The sequence below is a fragment of the Panthera leo genome, chromosome B2 (genome assembly GCF_018350215.1).
Source record: "Panthera leo isolate Ple1 chromosome B2, P.leo_Ple1_pat1.1, whole genome shotgun sequence".
In the NCBI taxonomy this organism is placed as follows: domain Eukaryota; kingdom Metazoa; phylum Chordata; class Mammalia; order Carnivora; family Felidae; genus Panthera; species Panthera leo.
In genome coordinates, this window is record NC_056683.1 from 70,264,376 (window position 1) to 70,285,591 (window position 21,216).

A 21,216-nucleotide genomic window follows, 5' to 3' on the forward strand; every position below is an offset into this window, starting at 1 on the left:
TGGCTAAAACAAAAAACACAAGAAACAACAGATATTGGCAAGGATGTAGGGAAAGGGGAACCCTCTCATACTGTTGTGGGAATGCAAACTGGTGCAGCTACTCTGGAAAACAATATGGAGGTTCCTCAAACAGTTAAAACTAGAACTACCCTATTGATGGAAGGAGGTGGGTGGGAGATGGGCTAGATGGTAGTGGGTATTAAGGAGAGCAGTTGTTATGATGAGCACTGGGCGTTGTATGTAAGTGATGAATACTCTTGAACCAATACTGCACTGTATGTTAACTAAAACTTAAATTTAAAAAGAAATAGAGCTACCCTATGACCCAGCAATTGCACTACTAGGTATTTACCAAAGAATACAGAAATACTAATGCAAAGGGATACATGCACCCCAATGTTTATAGCAGCATTATCTACAATAGCCAAATTATGGAAACAGCCCAAGTGTCCATGAGATGTGATATATATATATATATATATATATATATATATATATATATATATATATATAATGGAATATTTACTCAGCCACAGAAAGGAATAAAATCCATTTGCAACATGGATAGAGCTAGAGAGTATTATGCTAAGTGAGTAAGTCAGAGAAAGACAAATACTATATGATTTCACTCTTATGTGGTATTTAAGAAATGAAATAAATGAACAAAGGAACAAAAGACAAAAAACAGTCTTAACTAGAAAGAACAAATTGGCGGTTGTCAGAAGGTGGTGGGTAGGGGGGATGGGTGAAATAGAGGGGATTAGGAGTACCCATACTATGACGAGCACTGAGGAATGTATAGAAATGTTAAATTATCATACTGTACACCAGAAACTAATATAATACTATATGTTAATTGTACTCAAATAAAAATAGAAAATAAATAAAATTTAAAAAAAAATTTAAGGCCCACGTATATGAAAGGTATTGTTCCTGTAACATTTCTGCTATGATATGTGTTTCATTCTGCTAATTAACATGTCTTCCCACCTAGACTCTTGTTTTCTTGAGGCAAGTTGCACTTTTTTTATCCTATCCTCCCTCTCCCTAACCGAAAACACTGTAACTTGCACAATTATATGTATAAAAATATGGCCTGTTGATAAATGTTATCCTCTTTATTTTATAGATTCACACTTATAAGAATATTTAGTGTGAATCTATACCTTAGAAAGCCTATGCAGCTTAGCTAGTGTTCAATTACTTTATCAAAGAGTGAGTGACTTAAACTTAGTATGGTGCCTTAGGTATAAATAATCCGATTTTTGGAAGACAAAATGGAGATTGTTATATAAATAAATAAATGATCTTTTATGTCAATACCAGACATCTCTTTATTTTCAGGATATAGGTGATTAATGCAATAACACTGATATAGATATACTCTTTCTTGGATATTTTCAATTTTAATAAAAAATAATTATTGTTCATACTTATTTTAGAGCTCTTATTTTCACATCGTTTGCTTATGTTCTGTCCTAATTTATACATCAAAGATAAGCTCATTATTATGAAGAGTTAAAGAATATTAACAATGTTATGATTCTAAAAATACTATGCTTTCATTGTAGACATTTTGGAATATTCAAAAAGTAAAACAAAATAGAGATCTTCCATATTTACATTGCCAATGAGATAATCACTCCTAGTAATTTAATGTGTTATTAGCATCCTGTTTTTCATCTACATAAAACAAAACTGAGATCACTGCATATGCAATTTTATATAATGTTTTATTCACTTAACATTATATCCTAGCATATCCTCATGTCTTTAAATATTTTATAAACACCATCTTAATGCCTCAGAGCATTCTATCATGGATGCATCATATTTTATTGAACTATTTTTCTATTTTGGTGTTTTAAATTACTTTCCATTATACTATTACAAATAATGCTATGATGAATAGCTTTGTACATAAATCTTAATTTATGCTTCATACTGTGGACTTATAAAATCATAACTTCATATTTTGATTCTGCCTTGTTTACAACTTCGTTTCAAACCATAGTTTATATAGGTCATTAGAGTATTTGATAATAAATCTTAGGAGTAAAAGCATTTGAGAACATAAAATATTGGGCAAAGCAATCCACTTTGGTGTCAGTGGAAAAAGCGTTGCAGAATTTTATAAATTAGATACCATGAAGGTGCTGAAAAGAGAAGATTAGCAGCTTGGGTAAAGGTCCTGTTTATATTAGATCTATACATGTTCTGTACCTTGTCATCACAAAATTGAATTTGTCTAGATGGTTTGTTGAGAAGGGCAAAAAGAGATTTTCTTTAATAGTCTGCTTTTAAACCAGGGGATTCTTTGTCATCACCAATGGAATACAACAATTGTCCTTGAGGCTATGAATACTGCAAATCTGGTTTTACATGTTTGTTGTAAGAAACTGAATTTACTCACTATGTTTGTTAAAGTGAATTGTATTTATTAATATACATTGCTGTAGGCAATTGAATTTACTTCCATAAGTTGTAATACACACACAGAACAATAATGATTAACTAACACACTATGACATTACTAATTTTATTCTGTAACTTTACCAAACGGTGTAAATTTACTGAAAATTACAATCTTTGTCTTTTGCTTGCTCCCTACATTGTGTCTGAGAAAAATTAATTACTCCAACAACAAAAATTGCTTCTTCATCAAGATACACTCCTAAAAACTGGAATTAATAGAAAATCCTATGAAATGTCAAGCTTCTTTATACTTTTTGCCAAAGAGATGGTCTAAAGGTTTATTTATTCAACAAATGCATATTGAGCATGGGTAATGCCAGACACTGCACAGGTGGCTAGGGACACAGTCCCTAAGAACAAAATATTTGTTCCAAGTCATATTCCCAATAACAATGGATGAGGGCTTCCATGGCCCTGTGCCTTTGCCAACAATGAGCATCATTGTTTTAAGTCTTGATGATTTTATTTACCAAATAAAGTACATTATTTTATTAATTTACCTATTATTACTACAGATGCTAAAATTCTCATTATATCTATTTTCTTTTTCACTTACTTTTCTATTAAGGTCTTTAATATAATTTAGCCATGGGCAGATTATATATTAGGACTATCTATTCTTTGTCTATATTATTTATGATAAATACAGTTTATATCAAATACATACATTATATATACTACATATGGAAGAGTGATCTCTATCTATTGCTTTTTCTTTGTGATGCTTTCCATTGTTTTATAATTTGAAATATTTTTACCACCCCAAGATCAGACATATATTCACTCATATTTTCTTCTCTTTCTCTTGTTTTTATTTCACACTAAATCTCTAATCCCTCAAAAAGTAACTTTGGTGTATAGTATAAGATAAAGAGCTAGATTTGTTATCAAATTTCTTATGAGCTGACTACAAATCAACTTATATTAGCATTTTTATATCTCACAATTATGCTACTTTTTCTCCTTGTAGGTCTAAGAATTGCAATGTAGATATTATAGATATAATAATATTTGTTCTTCTCAGTGTAACAAACCAAGACTTTTACCTCCATGATAGATTGTATATTAATTTTAAGTTCCATTCTTGACCCTTCTTTGTTCCCAAAGTAGTTGCCACCAGAAAGATGATTACTGACATTTTGCCAGTTTGCAAGTATTAATGAATGAGTAAAAATCTTTTCTTCCTTGTTTTGTCTTGCTGCTGTATTTCAGTCCTAAATACCTCTTAGTTAAAAGAGAATAATCATGTTAGACTGAAAAGAGAGTTACCATGGTAGTATTTTTTTCTCCTACTGTATCACTTTTCATGGCATAGCACTTGCTCACACCCAATCAAAATAGGCAAAATAGTGGTATAAATTTCAGTCACCAAAATGCAAAAATTGTAACTTTTTTTAATTTTTCAATAATAGATTTAATTTCTAGGTAGGGCTTCTAATGTATCAGATAGCAGTAGTCTCAATCAGTTCTCTGCTCACCCACCCCCTCCTTCCCAAAGTTTGTTTTTACGTTACATTTGTGAATAGTTCTGAAGCACATAGAATGGGCCAAGTTTGAAGTGAAGTTAGGGGGTTGGAATCTTGCCCTTCTCAGGACATGCTGTCATCCTAGTACCAAGCATCTTCCAATCTAGTAAAAATGTATTTCACTATGTCATCTCTTGTTCCATTAAAGTCTCTTACGTAGGGAAACTCTCCTTTTATGCCTTTGCCATCTTGGCTCATGGCTTATTCTGTTGGCCCAATGACTAGCTAAGGCCACTCTACTCAGTTATTCTCCCTGGCTCTCCAGTTCATTCTGCTGCCCTAGCAGTACTCTGGGTTAATGGAATTCTGTGAGCTACCCACATGGAAGGCAACATGAACAGCACCCTCAGCAGATGCATAATGTAGTAGATCTGAATACACATACCATCATGCCATCTCTACTCTAGAGTGCTTTATTTATTTGTAAGTCTCCACTGCTCTCAAATTCCCAAACCTTTATTTTAATTGCAATCATGCCTCAAAACACACACACACACACACACACACACACACACACACACACACACACAGAGCAAATAGAATATGGGAAAAATGGGGTGCCAGAAATTTCATTCTTTACAAGTTAAAATTCTAGCAGCCTTTATTCACATAATGCTTTCTTCTGTCTTTTTCTAGGTCTGCCAAATTTGCAGGACCTTTGTCTACACTTGGGAGTGAGAAACCTAAGTCTGAGTCAGCAGTGATTCTCCTAAACCCTGAATTCTCTTAGGTAGGTTTTTCAACCTACAAAAGCCTTTTTATTTTCACTAGTACCAGTGCAAACATTCTAATTAATTTTCTTATTGATGTTTGAGCCTAAGGAAGATCAGAAGTGGTCATTTTCCTTTATCCTCACTTTCATTTGTTTGTATCTCAAGTCCTGGTCAGTCATATACAGCAGAATTTAAACATTTTTAAAAGATGACCAACAAGCCAGGATGAAGGCCAAGGAGGAGAAGAGGCAAAATCCAAAAGATTTTAAAAACCAAAGGGACAGAGGAATAGGTACTGAAAGGAAAGAGAAAGTCCCTGAAGAAAGGAGAGACTTCCAGACAGATCCATAATTGTTTTATCCCTAGAAATAAGAAAGATCCCTTTGAGAATAGATCCCTGAGAAGTAGATAAGACAAGATCAACAGAGTAGAGCAGCATACTGACCCATTAAAGGAAAGTCCGTGTGAATTAAAACAAGCAACTTAAGGTTCACATTGAAAACAATTATGTCCAGTGCTCTGGACTTTGAAATATGCACCCACATAATTGAAAATGCAAGGCTTACAGAGACTAAAGAGTCCAAATGCATTTGAAACTGATGATAAAAGGATGCCATTGATAGGCCTGCACTTTGGCTGATATCATCAAGACTATACATATAGTAATTAATTATTCCTTTTTTTTTCTTTTCAAATTTTTATTTAAATTCTAGTTAGTTGACGTATAGTGTAGTATTGTTTCAGGAGTAGAATTTAGTGATTCATCACTTCCATATAACACTCAGTGTTCAACATGACAAGTGCCCTCCTTAATACCCATCACCTATTTAGCCCATTCTCCACCCACCTCCCCTCCAGCAGCTCTCAGTTTGTTCTCTACCATTAAGTGTCTCTTATGGTTTGCCTCCCTCTCTTTGTTTTCCCCCTTCCCATTTGTTCATCTGTTTTGTTTCTTAAATTCCACATATGAGTGAAATCATATGAATTTGTATTTCTGTGATTGACTTAATTCGCTTAGCATAAAACACTCTAGCTCTAACCAAGTATTAATTCCTACAAGAATATTTAATAAAATCAAAGAAGGAAGCTTTAATTTTCAGTTTTTGCTAAATCTTGTATCAAATTTAAAATATGCTCACATTTCATTAACAAGAAAAGATTTCCTGTTTTATGCTTCTACCTCTGTTTTATTGTTTTGTTTTATTTTCAGAATTCATATCTTCTAGAAGTCTTACCTGAATCCCATTCACATCCAACAATATAGCTCTATGTCTCTAATTGTTTTTAATTCCCACACATTTTTTTAAATTTTTTTTTAACGTTTATTTATTTTTGAGACAGAGAGAGACAGAGCATGAACGGGGGAGGGGCAGAGAGAGAGGGAGACACAGAACCGGAAGCAGGCTCCAGGCTCCGAGCCATCAGCTCAGAGCACAACTGCGGGTCTCGAACTCACAGACCGCAAGATCGTGACCTGAGCTGAAGTTGGACGCTTAACCGACTGAGCCACCCAGGCGCCCCATAATTCCTACACATTTTTTATCTAAGTAAATCTAATAATATTTTCTAAAATTGTACAATTCCCCTTTACTTTATGAAAAATCAGTCTTGTGACTTAAGCGAGCTTTGGGCTTGTTTTTATTTATGTCTCAATATTTTCATTCTTTAATCCAGAGAGCTAATACCAAATAGTAATGCCAACTTACAACAAGCATATTTAATATATCAAACTATTCCTCCTTTCTAGTTCCTAGGAGTAAATGAATTCATTATTTGTTGTTGTTGCTGTTGTTGTTGTTAGATATACTTACCAGAGTGGACAGCAAGGTTTTACTGGATATTTGTGCTCTTTTGGCCAAGTAGCATTCCTCTCTTCCCTTCTCCCACCTTGTCACCTCCTTCCCATTCTCTTCTAGGCTCTCTTTTGTATCACAGAGGATGGAAGCCTAGAAACTGCATTTCTCCAACCCCCCTGCCCCTAGTATTCTAAATGCAATTAATGGTCTGCCAATAGGATCCATTTGCTCAAGATTTGGGAAAAGAAGATGGAATCACTTTGGGTTCATTTCTCTTTTCCAGCAGAAGGCATATACATGGATATCTCAGATATAGGTGTTTGCATTCACTTTCCTTGGGGTTGAATTGGACTGGTCCAGTGCTAAGGGATATTTCTAATGCTCCACACACCCAACCTAAACATCTAGAAATCACTGATGAAAAATTTAGAAGGGGAAAGCTAGAATAGGAAAAAAAAACACTTCTAATTAACTGACTCAAAACAGAGATCAAGAGTTCTACAAAAAGAACAACTGAATTGTCCTGAAACAAGACCAAAATATAAAATAAAATTTACATAATGTGTTTCTACCTCTTATGAGTTACATAAGGGCAGAAGGGTCTAAAGACAAACAGGTATTTTTCTCAATTGTCCCCAGAGTGATCTGTTCCTTGGAGCAATGAGGTAAGATAGGATAAAATGGGAAAAGTCAGAGAATTGCTACTCCCTCAAATCATACCTTGGATTATATTCCCTAGAAACAGGACTTCAGACAGCAATATATGTACAAGAGACTTTTTTTGAAAAAGGAAATGAAGATGGAACAGAGGAAGTAGATAAGCAAAGATGCGGTTTCAGCTGAAGTCTAGCCTTCATCTGATCCCAGGAGATGCATGAATGGATTCAGAGTTTTCCACCTAGAAGAAAGGGCAATGGGCTTGGCTGAAAAACACTCAACTAGAATTTGGGAGATGAGTCCATCTCTCCGGGAACGAGATCTGAGGGGGCACCAAAATCTACTGCAAACCCTACCGCAGAGTCTTTTGCTCACATGCAAAAGACATGCACACCTGTACTCACCGACACTCAGCCAGACCGCAATCCATGTTTTATCACAGAAGACATTTCGTGCCTAGAATACTAGTGTCAGGATACAAATGTTGCTAATTCTGTTCAACTCTCCTGAAATAAGTTATTTTTAAGGAGGTGATAAGAATCATAAGCTTTCTGATAGTCCAAAGGAATAGGTATCACCAAAGTTATGTTTCATACAGTGACACACATTCAATCCAACACAAGGCAACAGAATAAAATTAATCTTTAAAAAGAAAGTCAAGGAAATATACTTTATTATAAAAAATATTTCTACCAGGTATACTAGTTCTCATGAGGTGGAAGTGGGGGTTGCTGAGGGAACAACCAAACTATCTTTTCTATTTCTTCTTACTAAAAGATGTCAAAACCAGGTGAAACAAGAATGTAGGAAGGTTAACTTTAATCGGCATAGATGATCTCTATTGCAAAAGATTTAACCGGTGCTGTGTAACTTCAAATCAAGTTTGCAAGTATATTGCTGTGTTACACTGAGAGATATCAACCTGAAAACTGGGTACCCGACATGATTATGCCAATTTGTAATTGAGTAGGAAATGTGTCTTCCATCTCTTCCTTTGATGCAGTTGATAGTCTTCATTAAGCTCCTGTGAAACTCTGCTTTCTCTAATAGTTGTGTTATTGTTAATAAAAGCTGAGCCGTTCTCATTCAATCTTTTTTATAATACTTTTTCAAGTAGGAAATTTATTCTAAAATAGCAAATTTTGCCCCTGACTTACTGATACCCTAAGTATGTCTTAACATTCCTAGAGGGTGACCCTACAGGAAGGGAGAGGGGTGGTGGAGCACAGAGGGTTGAGGTGCTCTTGGGCCTCTGCCACTTAGCACAGCAGAGGGTGAGAAGAGAGAAATCCCTGGTCACCATTCATATGGAGATGATGCACCATGAAAAGGAGGAAAGAAGGAGAAAAGCCCACATATGTGGACATTGCAGGAAGGCTTTGAGGCAACAATTGAGAGCAGGGGTTAACAGAGGAGAGGCTCAGCACAGCTGCTGAGGTGTGGAAGAGATAGGAGAAGAAAAGGGATTTAAATATATGTAGCTGCAGGTAACAAATTAAACACTCTTCTGAGTTCTTAGAGGAACAGAAATAAAGTTTGGAATTGTATCTAATTACTTCATCTACTGGACAGCCTTTCTTTTGGGACACAGGATTTTTTTTCATGTATTCATTCAATCAGCCAGGTAGTCACTTACCCAACAAAATATATTGAGCACCTGCTAATGCCAAGCTCTGTTCTAAGCACTGGGATATAATGACGAAAAAAAAAAATCCCCTAGCCTTATAGAGTTAACACCTTAGGGAACACAAATGATACACAAATCACAAATCACTGAAGGCCTATAGTATATCAGATAGTGATTAAATTTATAATACTATAGAGAAGTACTAGACCATATTGTATACAGTATGTACTACTATAGAAAAAGGCAAAGCAGGAAGGGATATAGGAAGCATTGGGGAGGTTGCAAAGTTAAATAGAATATTAAGGAAAGCCTCTAAAGGAAGTTGCTTTGAACAAAGTTCTGATGAAAGTGAGTTAGCTACCTGGGTAAGTTAGAGAAGAACATTCCAGATGGAGAGAACAAGTGCAAAGGCCCTAAGGTCAGGGCATGCCTGGAATATTGTGTTACAGGTAAGATTTTCTTCCTGCTTTTAGCTATACACATTTGTCTTCTAGTTGATAGTACTGACACATATAAGGTAGTTGACTGTTCTTGAAACAGATTACTACCCATTGATTATTTATTTCAAAGAAACTTATTTCATTGATTAATCATTTTTAAAAATAGAATGAATTAGAAGAGAAAATAAAAGTACCAAAGCATTTTTAATTGAAAGGTTTATTTCAATAGTGTATACATTCGTGTTCATGTTGGAGAGAGCATGGGTATGAGTATAATGGGTTGTAATGTAAAATATATTTCTTACTATATATTTTACTTAAAAATGTCTGAGAAATACAGAACTAGCCTGTCTTTCCCTTCTAGGACTTAAAATCCTTACTTTTGTATCTATCTTTAGAGCAGTGATTTCAATGGAAGTAGAAGTCACCCAAAAGTAGGAAAAGTGGGACATTTAAGAATCATTTAGGATGCACTACTCTCCACCCAGAAATTCTTATACCTCTTCATCCTGATAAGGAATCTCTTTAGTGATCCATCACAATTATTGAAATCAATTTGTCACATCCACCCTCTAAGTAGAGGCTTTACCACTTTAGGTAGTCATATTGCCCACTGGGCTAAATCTAGCTTCCTTATCACAAATATAATTGCAATGAAAGTCTGAGCTCTCAGACTCAAGGTCATGACCTAGACACTATCACAGAGAATAATGAGCATCACTTCTGATAAACAGGGCTGGAAGGGCTATCCTTGCCTAATCTCTCTGAATGCATACCTGTACACCATATAGTCTTTCACCTATGACTGTCCACATTTGAAGAATTAAAAAGATCTCAATCCCTGTATAGGTCTCTATTTGGGGGAAAGGAGCAGTATTGAAAAGACCTATGTGCACAGAAATACTGCACTTATTTTATTTTATGTTTGTCCTGAAATTTCATTTGCAAGCCCATTTGTTGTTCCCAGCACAATTAACAACAATATTTACACACTAAATTATCCTTTACTTCTTTGTTATAAGATAAAAACGTCCATCCTACTTGGCCTGGTACCTGTGCTTCTTAAGAACCCTTACTTACTACTGGCTTCACAAAATTTGTGTTAACCATTCAATTTTATTATCTGCTTCTCTGTTGGTGTATTATTATTACTGCCTTTTAATTAAGTAGAAATTTTCAATGACAGTTTTTAGCTCTAAAGAGATACTGTTTAGTATTTTTATTAGTGAAACAGGTAGTAATACCTTGTACATAGTCTTACATCTTTAAACCACAAGCTCTGGATCAGCATTTTCTTTATATTCTGTAGACTTTTTACAATGTTGTATATTATCAGTCACCATACATAGGGCCAACATCTGTCTAGTTCTTCATGCTTTCCAAAAGTGTTTTTAAAATATTGAGTAATAACTGCTCATATCATATTGTACAATGTAATGGGCAAAGTCATGGGTCCATGACTGGTGGGACTATTCCATTCCACAAATACAATTTAATTTGCCTTGGCAATCCTACATTGTGGCTATATTAGTACTAGAAGAAAAACATCTCCAAACATATGTTTTACTACCATGTCAATTACAGCATCATAGAATGCTATTGGCATTGCAAATAATTGTCAAATAATGTGTGTTTGCATAGTTTGATTGAGCAGTCCTACTAAGATTGAATATTTAATTACTTTCTTTTATGTGTAACATTAAAAAACATTCATACATAATTTTATAATCTAAATATAGAAAAGAAATATGAGAAACAGAACAGATTAAGATTCACATACTTAAAAACAAATATCACAGGGCGCCTGGGTGGCTCAGTCGGTTAAGCGTCCGACTTCAGCCAGGTCACGATCTCGTGGTCCGTGAGTTCGAGCCCCGCGTCGGGCTCTGGGCTGATGGCTCAGAGCCTGGAGCCTGCTTCCGATTCTGTCTCCCTCTCTCTCTGCCCCTCCCCCATTCATGCTCTGTCTCTCTCTGTCTCAAAAATAAATAAACGTTAAAAAAAAATTTAAAAAAAAAACAAATATCACATGTATACGTATAGATAAATCTTTCCTCTACCAGCTAATTACATTAAATAAATTTTGACTATCAGGAACGATTAGGAATAAAAGCCTACACAGAAAAATCAATAATACTATATGTATTTAAGTACTCACTAAATTTTACAATCATGTGTGTGAAGCATTTATTTATTGTTTTATCTATTCAGTGAGGCAAATTATAAATGGTTTTTGGTTAGACTACTATGTCACCAAATTAAACAGAGATTTATGTTTGAGGAGTCATATTTCCACTTGGATTCAAAAAAATCTTTGTGAATACATTTCTCCAGCATTGTACATTCAGTTGTTCACTATTGGAGACCTTATTTCTAAACAAGCAAATAGAATAAAAGAAAAGCTGCAGGCATCTTGAATTAAATTTTTTTTAATTTTTAAAAAATTTTAAATTTATTTTTGAGAGAGAGAGAGAGACAGAGCATGAGTTGGAGAAGGGCAGATAGAGAAGGAGACACAGAATCCAAAGCAGACAGAGCCTGACACAAGGCTTGAACCACGAGATCATGACCTGAGCCGAAGTCGGATGCTTAACTGACTGAGCCACCAGGTGCCCATAAATTGTGGCATAAATTTCCCAAAAAATGTAACATATTTTATAGGAAAAGTATGTGTTTTATCCCACTGAAATTATTTTCTTATAATTTTTAATTAATCATGAAAAGATTTCCAGAGTTTTACTTTAAAAATAAAATGGAAAAAACCATGGAACAATAGGACACACCCAGTATCTAGAAAGAAAACAGAATTATAATATAACATTTTCCCACATAATGCCCTTAAAATTGTGATGTTTGCTTGATATTGTCACTACCAGAGACAAAGTATACAAATTTTCTATTCTTAAATTTTCTCTCTACTTTTAAAAATAAAATCCATCTGGCCTCCTTAGGGAACCAGACTCCCTACCCATCCCCTAATATTTTTATCCAATTAAACACATATTTAATGAGATTATACAGTGTTATAGACATCTGGCCTCAGACTGTAATATATATTTCAAATTTCAAAGAAATAGAGGAAGTTATGTAATGTATAATCAAAACTCACTGACTCATAAGCAGATTTTTTTTTACTAGGTACCGCCCTAACTCAGTGGAAGTCATTGTTCTCTTGCCAACCAAATCCTGATGAAACCATCTTCTTACAAAGAGGTAGTCTTTGTAAGTCTTCTTACAAGCAGGTAGTCTGGAGAGTGGGATGACCGAAGAGATCTTTCCTCCTCATCCCACCCACCCCCCCACATACACACCAAAATGCAAGTTTCTTCTGTTCTGGGAAGAGAATCTATCCTATTTGCTTTTGTTAAAAAAGAAAAACAAAAACAAAACAAAAAAAAAACCCTACTTCTTTCTTGAAAATATAAAATGTAAGTAATTCCCACTCATTCCTGGCCTCTAAGGAGGTAAGTATACATAAGGGACTGTGATATTAAGATTAAACTGTGTTCACCAAGGCTATACCAATTGATTACCAATTTTCAAAATCTTAGAACACAGTAAAATAAAGGTTAAGAATAAAATACTCCTACACCAAACATATAGCATCTCGTTGGTGATTCAACAGTATCTTACTATACTTGAGGTTCAAGGTTATTAATATCATTTTTTCATGGCATACCACAGTAGAAATACTAAGTACGTATCAGGCTGAATCTGCATAGACTCCATAAAATATCCTGGAAGTTCGATTTTTAAATATATCTCTTAAGCCAACTGATTTATTTCACAGTTGTTTCTAACTTAATGAAAGAAAAGTGACACAATTTGGAGCTATGCTAGGTCTCAAATTCAACATAAATGGGAATATTTTGAAGTGGAAAGCATAAAATCAATTATCACACTTAGAAAGTTATAAGACAGACATATGTTGTTCAATATTGTCATGGTGATTGGTATGTGTTGTACAATTGCCTGCCTGGGAACAATCTTCATGCCTGATTTACTAAGGACAAGACCTTGGGCAGAGCTTTTCTCTTCTCAGTGTCTCAGTTTTCTTATCTATAAGGTATGGATAATAACACCTACCTCATAAAGTAGTTGTGAATATTAAAATAATTGATGTGATCCTTGATTTCCCATTTTTCTCATCCCTTGTGCACTTGATTATGAGGTCCTATTTGTCTTCCTCTGAACAAACCCCAAGCCTTTCCACTTCTCTCATTCTTCTCCATGCGTCCTCTCATTAAGACCACCGTCATTTTACAGATGCAAAACTAATCTCCCTGCATCTCCACTTTTCCACTTCCAATTTATTCTCCAAAGTGATTATTTTAGAAGATTTAACCAAATTACATCCTCCCCCTTTAAAAACCTTTTAATAGGTTCTTTTTGCTCCTTAAGAAAAAACTGTAATTTCTTTTTTTAACTTAAATCCAAGTTATCTAACATATAGTATAATAATGATTTCAGGAATAGAATTTAGTGATTCATCACTAACATATAACACCCAGTGCTCATCCCAACAAGTGCCCTCTTACTAAGGACGGCATTGCCCATTTAACTCATCCCCCCACCCAACACCCTGCCAGCAACCCTGTTTGTTCTCTGTCTTTAAGAGTCTCTTATGGTTTGTCTCCTCCTCTGTTATCTTACTGTTGCTTCCCTTCACCTATGTTTATCTGTTCTGTTTCTTAAACTCCACATATAAGTGAAATCATATATTTGTCTTTCTCTGACTGACTTATTTTGCATAGCATAATACACTCTAGCTCCATCCACATTGTTGCAAATGGCAAGATTTCATTCTTTTTGACTGCTGAAAAATATTCTATTGGATATATACACCACATCTTCTCTATCCATTTATCAGTTGATAGACATTTAGGCTCTTTCCATAGTTTGGCTAGTGTCCATGGTGCTCCTATAAACATTGGGGTGCATGTGCCCCTTCAAATCAGCACTCCTGTATCCTTTGGATACATACCTAGTAGTGAAATTCCTGGGTCATAGGGTAGTTCTATTTTAAAAGTTTGAGGAATCTCCATGCTGTTTTCCAGATGGCTGCACCAGTTTGCATTCCCACCAGCAACACAAAAGGGTTCCTCTTTCTCTACATACTCACCAACATCTGTTGTTGCCTGAGTTGCTAATTTTAGCCATTCTGACAGGTGTGAGGTGGTATCTCATTGTGGTTTTGACTTGTATTTCCCTGATGATGAGTGATGTTGAGCATCATTTCATGTGTCAGTTGGCCATCTGGATGTCTTCTTTGGAAAAGTGTCTATGCATGTCTTTTGCCCATTTCTTCACTGGATTATTTTTTTGGGGGGTGTTGAGCCTGAAAAGTTTTTATAGATTTTGGATGCTATCCCTTTATCTGACATGTCATTTGCAAATATCTTCTCCCATTCTGTCGGTTGCCTTTTAGTTTTGCTGATTGTTTCCCAAAAAAGCCTGGACTTTCTAACAGGCAGAACATTGTCCAGCATAATTTATTTCCTCCACATCCACCAATGCCATCTCCCTCCAAGTCTGCCGTTCATTGATTCCCCATCCTCTTGTCATTCCTCAAACCTGGCAGGTCCTTCCCCATTGCAGAGTCATGGGATATACTCTTCTCCAGGACTGATCCCTTCCACCAGCCCTCCACACGAACATCTCCTTTTTATTCCTGAAGTGTCTTTTAAATATAGCATCTCTTTTTACATGCCTTCCGTTACCATTCTATTTAAAGTGGCCACCGTATGTTACTCACTATCCCATTACCTTTAATACCAATTATCACTAATATTGAATTATCTTATTTATTTGTTGTCATCTGGCTAGTTTCCTCAACCTCTCAGGGATAAGACACCTTCTTCATTCTTCTACCCTCTGTGCTTGGCACAGAGTAGGTGCTTAACAAATAAGATGTGAATAAAGAAAAATTTTACCAGTATTTGTGACACTTGTAAATGCTCAATAAGTAGTAGCTTCTGTCTTGAGAACAACTTTTTTTACGGCAATTATGTAAGTTACCATGTAAAAGAGTAAATATAAATAACTTGAGAGGATTGCTTTGGCATTCAAAAACTCACCAACTCAATGAATAAACACTGTGATTGTGGATAGCACTCAAATGGATTTTATCATTCGGTAATATATTTTGAAATCCTGGGAAAAAAGGCTTAGTTCAATAGAGATATTATTTAGTTTTATCTTTGAAAACTGCAGAAATAATTGTATCTGCTACAATTAGATACAATCTTTTTGGCTTCTTCATGGCTATGTACCTAACCCCATGGGTAAGCTCCTCATGGACAGGCACAATACACCACTTCTCACAAGCACACACACACACACACACACACAAGTTAACATGCAGCTGAGCAGATGGTAGGTGTTCAAATATTTGTTGGTTGAATTGAATTTGATAGAAACATGAGACAATGCCACAGAGAAAGGAGATGGAAGATTCATTACTGAGAACCACACAAATACTTGCATACTTGCACAATAGCTTGGACCAAGGTTTTTCTGATTACTCAGTGACTCTAACCAACTGGACAGAATTAGTTTATTGACTGAATCACAAACAATTAGTTGTTAACTAAACATCAAACTTGTAGAAATAAGTATCCAGAAAAATTCCCCAGGTTACCCAAGGTCTGTAATGGTCCCTCTACATGAGATCTTTCAAAATTCAGGAAACAGGTACTTTAATATAATGTGAGGTGATAGAAATGCTCTTGGATGGGAGGGAAAAATGAAAATGACAGGAGGGCTGAAAAATGTGCCTAGACTTGATTGGAGCAAAAGGGAGATATATTGTCATAGCACAGAAAAAAAGAAAAATAATGAAGAGAGGTTGTACCTGATAGAAACAAAATCAAGTGACTAGATAGGGAATTTGAGGTAAAACACAATCATTTATAGAAAACATGAAGAGTTCAGAGAAAAGCAGACATAGAAAGCACAAAAAAAAAGTTTTGGGAAGCTTTCATCATACTTCAGTATTCAAAATATCCTATTTAACCCTATTTAATATAATAAAAAAGAATATGCTTCAGTTTCAAAATCAAGTCTTTGATTTTTAAGATGTTGGTAAACTTTGCTCAAAAAAATTTACATTTCAAAAAAGAGATCTAGATAAATGACAATTCAGAGATCTAACAGATGAACTAAAATGTGCATTTTAAATGCAAAAGCTTTCATCGATACCTTAAGATCTCTGTGCTTTATCAGAAATTTTATAGAATAAAATATCCTATCTACACAGCATGTATAGAACTGAACAGTTTCTAATATTTATTCCTGCAGTTTTCAAAGATCAAATCCAAATAATATCTCCATTGATTAAATCTTTCTTCTCATGATCAAAGTATATTATTGCTTGATAAAACTCATTTGTTACACTTTCTCAGGTGACAATACATGTTATGTCTATTTTGTAGAATAGGAAATTGAGCAGATTTTGTGAAATTTCTCTAAGTTAAAGCAATGAATCAAATCAAAGAAAACAGTTATGATCTCAGACCTGAACCCTGCTCACAGGTCTTTTCTCTCTTATTGTCAATAACTAAAATTAATATAAAATTGAGCCACTCATTAAATTTTACCTACTCCTTGTATGTGGTACTATACAATAGGTTCAATTAAGTGAAAATTTTAAAATTAAAAGTTAAATTATATATTTTATCATTAACTCCAAATAATTTTGTTCATTGGAAAACATAGCCTTTGGGCCTTTCTAGAATAAAATACATGAAAATGGACACATGTATTTGGGGGAAAAAATTTAAGACTGACTCTCCTCCTTCTTCTTAAAACTCATATACTTTGGCTCCTGGCAGAAGTATCTGAAACTCAAAGATTACTGATTTTAAACTTTCATGAATCTGCAAGTGCATACTCAGCCTCTCTGGCACATTAGACATTACAAAAAGATTTTCTGAGAAGCTTGTTAAACGTCTAAGCATCTAAGTGGTTCTGATCCAAGTAATCTATTTTGAAAATATTTGATCTAGGAGTTAACAATGCACTCATAAAAAAAAAACAACAAAAATGTATAACACAGGAACAACACACAGCTATCAATGCACAACAGATGTTGCTACATAGTGAATTGTGTGGTCAATAGAGTGTACAGTCACGGTCAATACTTGCTCCACAGGGTTGAAGTTCTCCAATTTACTTCATTAAATGATTCTCCCTATTTGCTTTCTTCTCGTTGAGGTTTAAGGAACCAGGCATCTAAAAGAATGAAATGTGTGACTTCCTACGTCCCATAAATAAATAAATAAATAAATAAATAAATACCTAGAGAAGTATTCTTCTGACTAAAACTGAACTAAATCCTACAAGTGATCAATCCAAGTCTGCTTCTGATCTTGAAATTTATAAACAGTTAGGAAAACCTCTCTTATACTCTTCCTTCAGGGTCTGGACCAAAGGCTATACTCCTTTACTTATAATTCCCCAATAAGTAGTTTCCTGGTGCTTTCAACTTTAAATTCAAACTCCTCAGAATGGTATACAAAGTTTTCATGGTATAATCTCTACCTCCCTTTCCAGATTCCTATTGGACCACTATATCACCCTGACACTGACACTAACTCCAGCCAAAGTAAGAGGTTTTGAGATTTTAAAACAAGGAAATGTGTTGGTTAACTTAAGAAAAGCCTCATATTGGCACCTGGGTGGCTCAGTCAGTTAAGCCTCTGACTCTTGATTTCAGTTTAGGTCATGATCTCAGAGTTGGGTTTGTGAGATTCAGCCCCATGTGGGGCTCTACACTAACAGCACAGTGACAACTTAGGATACTCTCTCTCTCTCTCTGTCTCTCTGTCTCTCTCTGCCCCTCCCCTGCTCGCATGCTCGCTCTCTCTCTCTCTCTCTCTCTCTCAAAATAAATAAATAAACTTTTTTTAAAAAGCCCCACAGTGTAATGGGCTTTACAATTGGTTGATAAAGTGATTCTCTGATAAGGTAAATAACTTGTGGTCTCTCCATCTCTAGGCTCTATCAACTATTAGATTCATCCTAAGACTGGTTCTCCTGAAGTTGCATAATGTTGTCCAATAGCAAAGGAGGCTAAATGCATCTTTCTATTCATGCAGCAGGAGACAAAAGGAAGCTTCTCACAGTTTCTTTAAAGATTAAGAAACTTCTTTCTCAGAATTTCCCAGCAAGTCCCTCTTTGGGTCAATTGGTCCAGATTACTGTAAACATGTCCATCTCTGAACCAGATACAAGCTAGTAAAATCCATGTTCTCTGGCAGTGCCGTGCAAATCACATTCTTTTGCTTTCTCCTTGAATTTTTTCCCCTCAAAATGCTTGGCCAGATCTTACTCATCTTTTAATACTCATTTCAAATGTCACCTCTTTTTAAAAGAGTTTCCTCATCATCTTACCCCCTCCTTAAATTGATTGAGTTGCCTCCTTTGTACTCCCAAACACCCCATAAAACCTCATTGTAGTTTATTTTCTTGTCTAAATTCCTAACAGCATGGACCATGCATTGTTCATCTCTATAATCACAACACTTAGCTCAGTGACTATTAGTAACTAGTACTTATAGTAGGTAACTAAAAAAATATTAAATTAATTAGTGGGAAATAAATGAAAACCTCATCACCATGAAAAACTCTCCCTAAGTAAAACCAAGAGCTACCCTGTAGTTATCCCTAACATTCCTGTCATTCAAGAAGAGTCAGGTAGTGACACTAGCCAGGAAGTGTCTTGAGAGCAAGAGGGTTAACACTGGTTATATACTCAATAAATTTGAATAAATGCACACATACATAAGAAAGAAAGAAAGAAAGAAAGAAAGAAAGAAAGAAAGAAAGAAAGAAAGGAAGAGAGAAAGAAAGAAAGAAAAAAAAAAAAAGAAAAACTGAATGAATGACACATAAATGTTATAAAGTTCCTACGAAACAGAAATACAATTCTCTGACAAGTCATCCTCTGGGGAGGAATCAAGTCATAGTTCTAATCTGAATGACCACATTTTGTAAACAGAAAACTGATAGTTTCTCTTCTCTGGGAGGAAATATCCTACCTCACTCATCTAAACCTCATTTCACAAACTGAGTTGCCCTCATTGGTTTTACCAGTCTCTTAACTTAATGGTTTTCTTGCTCTGTTTTTCAGAAACATGATTTCCTAGAATAGGAGCTGCATTAGGGTAGCAATGGGGCCAAGAGTCTGACCAAACAGCCAAGGATCCCAATTTCTCCTCTTGTTTTTATTAGATATGCTCTGATTTTTATCCATTGTTTTATATTAAAGCTCTTTAAGATTTTATTCTAATTTTTAAATCATTAATTAAAACACTAATCAAAATGGCTAGCATTTATTAATTGCTCATGTTATATCAGGTTAAATGTTTACCATGGATTACTATGGCTTATAAAAACCCTATAAAATGTGTACTATTACTATTCCCATTTTTATAGACTTGGAATATGAACTTAAATGAACACTCTAATGGTGAAATTATAACTTAATAAAATTTTGTGGAGATTAATTTGATAACATACATTCAAAACTTTGAAAATATTAACTCATTATCTTTAAGTTATATGGGCAGCAAAATGGACCAATAAGACCAAGGTATTTTCTTGATAATTATGGCCTGCAATGGTTATTTTCATTCTATATAACTTATAGACAATCATTCTTCCTCAGAAAAAAATATGCAAGATTAGGTCATACGTTCATCAAGGTACAGATGTGTATATTTTAAGTATCTAGTGCTCCTGGGACTTCAGCTTCCCATTACAAGCTTTTTGGCTCAAGTTTGCATGAAAGTCCAATTACTGCACAAAGCTGAAAAGTGTTATAAAAAAATAAGAGGTATAATCCTGAAAAGAGAGAGAGTATTGGGATTGGACTAAAGACAATAGGTAAGACAGTACAAAATAGATCTTGCAGCTACCAAAATACATTAGAGTCCAGCATTGAAATAGTAAGCCTTTATTGGAACATTCAGAAATTTAAATTATAAAGAGGTGAGCTATCTCAATAAGAATTTGCCTGTAAGCTTAAAAATGTGCTCAACCCCCATACTAGTAAAGAACTATGAATTAAAAGCAAGATGTCATGTATTGATTATTCAGTTATCAAATATTAAAAAGAATGATAGAAGTCATTGTTCAAAAGCAATAAATTAGAGAAATGGACATTTAATATAAGGCACAACTGAGTATAAGTGCACGTAAACTTTGAGGGGGTGGATTTTGACACAGTTTATCAAACACTTTTTATTAAATATTTTTGCATCCCCCTCCATCCTAAGAAATAATCAATGAGGTGCACAAAGTTAAAAGAATTTATATCTTGGGGCGCCTGGGTTGCTCAGTCAGTTGAGTGTCCAACTTTGGCTCAGGTCATGATCTCATGGTTCCTGCAATCGAGCCCCATGTCAGGCTCTGTGCTGACAGCCCAGAGCCTGGAGCCTGCTTCAGATTCTGTGTCTCCCTCTCTCTCTGCCCCTCCTGTGCTCGTGCTCTGTCTCTCTCTCTCTCTCTCAAAAATAAATAAATGTTAAAATTTTTTAAATTTATAAATAAAAAGAATACATATCTCAGTATTATTTACAATGCTGGAAAAACTTTAAGCAACTTCAACATCCAAATACAGCAGATTGATTAAATAAATTATGCTACATTCAATAGTGAAATGCTATTATCCACTCAATAAAATTTAATGACAAGGAAAGTGCTAAAAATACTTAGCAAGTGTTTTAAAAAAGCAGTCTTTAAAATAGTGTTTACCATATGAACTCATTTGCATTTTGAGAAAAAATAAAGAGACTGAAATGTTGCATGGAAAACTCTGATTAATAGAATTTAAAAGATCTCCTGTATTTTTGAAGTTTTTTCAATAAGCGTATATTGAAAATATGCCCTAATAATTTGGAAAGTAACTGAACAGAACAAATTCAGGGCCTACTGAGATAGGAGAACAAAAAGGGGATGACCACAGCTAAACAAAGAAGT